This window comes from Tachyglossus aculeatus, chromosome X4 (assembly GCF_015852505.1).
Source record: "Tachyglossus aculeatus isolate mTacAcu1 chromosome X4, mTacAcu1.pri, whole genome shotgun sequence".
Classification (NCBI taxonomy): domain Eukaryota; kingdom Metazoa; phylum Chordata; class Mammalia; order Monotremata; family Tachyglossidae; genus Tachyglossus; species Tachyglossus aculeatus.
This window is the reverse complement of record NC_052098.1, coordinates 33,475,333-33,478,027: the sequence shown is the minus strand read 5'-3', so window position 1 is coordinate 33,478,027 and position 2,695 is coordinate 33,475,333. Positions and strand designations below refer to the sequence as shown.

Below are 2,695 nucleotides of genomic sequence, written 5' to 3'. Positions count from 1 at the left end.
TTTTAAAATTTCATTTTACTCATCCCCCTCCTTTAGTTCTGCCACTCTAGGCAAATTCCTGGAGCAGGGTCTATTCAAATGCATGCAGCAAATTGGCACATTTGTTTACTCATAAACTTTCCTGAGGGAATTAGGAGGGAGGTAAATCAGTGTGCAGTTGAGTTTTCTGTAGATATCAGAGCATTTTCCATTAATTGTTGCCTATTGAAAACAGCATGTTATTTCTTTATTACATTTGTTTCCCTTCCCAATTTGTAAAAGGCTCAGAGGTTTAATGAATGAATTCATTTATCAGCATTTCAAGATGAATACACAGAACAGGATAGGTGACTAAAAGTTGTGTCTTGCCTTATGTTATCGAGTCATTTCCAACCCATAGTAACTCCATGGACACATCTCTCCCAGAATGGCCTGCCTCCATCTGCCATCCTTCTGGTAGTCTATCCACAGAGTTTTCTTGGTGAAAATGCAGAAGTGGTTTACCATTGCCTTCTTCCGTGCAGTAAACTTGAGTCTCTACCTTCTACTGTCTCCCATGCCGCTGCTGCCCAGCATGGGTGAGTTTTGACTTATAGCCAATAGCCTTCCACTCGCTAGCCACTTCCCAAGCTAGGAATGGAATGTGTATGCCTCTGCTTGACTCTCCCTCCTGTAGCCAAGACTGGTAGAGTACTGCAAACTCTCCAGGTGTGATCTTGAGAGGGGTAAAAGGTGCGTACATGTACATATTATTTATCTTCTGGGATTACTTTTGAGAAAAAATTCAGGGCTACTGGGCTGTTGTAAAATGCTCCCAGAGCTATTAATCTAGAGGAGACATACTTTCTTATAGATCAGAGGGGCAAGGTCTCCATTCCCTGGATCAATTCCTAACTTACACAAACAAGCACTTGCCAGTGGGAACCGGTGACAAATCCCACTCCTAAAGTGAGATAATATGCATTTATTACATATTTCTCCTGCCCCCTCTCTCCTCTTTCGAGGAGATCCTGTGTAATTTTTTTCTAACCTGTGGGGAAAAGTCTCCCTCTTGCTCAAGTCTCTCTCCTAGGTCAGATTTTCACAGTCCTTTCTATTCTGCTATTATTTTTCAGTTCCAGCTCCCATTGCTTTTCCTGCCACCCAAAGCATATTTCCCATTCATTTCTCCCACATCCTTCAACAGTCAATGGATTCACATCTGAGATTTTTGAGAGAGCCCAAGTTTTGTTCCCTCTATCCCTTGCTCTTCTTTCTTTAACCAATCTGGGCATTTATGGACACAATAGCATCTTTTAGGGTCTGTGAAGGGACAGCCTGAAAGACATACTGTAATTATCGAGCACTGTTTTTTTTAAAATCATGTTATCTTTGTCTGTTTCCCCTTCTAGACTTGCAAGTTCACTGTGGGCAGGGAACATGTCTGCTAATTCTGTTTTATTTTACTCTCCCAAGTGCTTAGTACAGTGCTCTGCATGTAGTATGTGCTCAATAAATATAATTGATTGATTGATTGATCTTTGAGTGACCTGCAATTATTAAGGTTCCCTTTTGGCTACTTAATATTGTGACATCATTAAATGAATATGAAAAAATGCACATACATATTTGTATCAGAAGGAAGAGAATGCAGCCCAGGAATTCACTTGAGCAAATTTAGCTGGAAAAATATGATAATGAAACTTTTAGTACACTTTACAGCTGGCAGTCTTAAATGTGACCTGCTAAAGCTGGTAACACACTCCTTAATCAGTCGTATTTATTGAACACTTACTGTGTGCTGAACACCGTACTAAGGGCTTGGGAGAGTACAGCATAACAGAGTTGGTAGACATGTTCCCCACCCACAAGGAGTTTACAGTCTAGAGGGGAATACAGACATTGATATAAATAAATAAATTACAGATACATACATAACTGCTATGGGGCTGAGGGAGGGGTGAATAAAAGGTGCAAATCCAAGTGTAAGGACGACAGAAAGGAGTGGAAGAGGAAATAAGGCCTTAGTCGGGAAGGCCCCTTGGAGGAGATGTGCTTTTAATAAGGCTAAGATCACTTTAATAAGGCTATTTCTGAGGTGACGACTTGGCAAGTGTTGTTATTCCTGTTGGACAGACATTGAAGGAGTTGAATATTGAATCGTCCCCCTCTCCACCCCACCGTCTTGCCTCCTTCCCTTCCCCACAGCACCTGTATATATGTATATATGATTGTACATATTTATTACTGTATTTATTTATTTCTTTTACTTGTACATATCTATTCTATTTATTTTATTTTATTAATATGTTTGGTTTTGTTCTCTGTCTCCCCCTTCTAGACTGTGAGCCCACTGTTGGGTAGGGACCGTCTCTATATGTTGCCAACTTGTACTTCCCAAGCGCTTAGTACAGTGCTCTGCACACAGTAAGCGCTCAATAAATGATTGATTGATTGATTGATTGAATGGTATTGTTAATGTTGACTCAGCTAAGCAATAGCAACAGTGAGACCTACCAATGAACACTTCTACTGCAGTAGTGGGAGGTCTTCCCTTAGTCTGGAATTCTCCTTTGTGGACTCCCGCCATCCAAGGTCAGGAGAAAAGCATCACAATTGTAATTCTGTAAAAGAATATTTGTGGAATTGTAGTTGTAGCGGGCTCTGTGAGTGTATGTGTCTTGTATGTTTTGTGGATTGTTATGCATTTCTTGAGAGCCAAAGCCAGCTGGGTGTG

The 2,695-nt window shown here is 40.7% G+C and overlaps 1 non-coding gene across 1 annotated transcript; it reads right to left on the bottom strand.

Moving 5' to 3' along the window:
* Positions 1–567: 567 nt before the first annotated feature.
* LOC119948458 lies at positions 568–705 on the bottom strand. The gene has a single exon (XR_005456852.1). It is a non-coding gene; the product is annotated as a small nucleolar RNA SNORA7 (small nucleolar RNA).
* Positions 706–2,695: the final 1,990 nt, after the last annotated feature.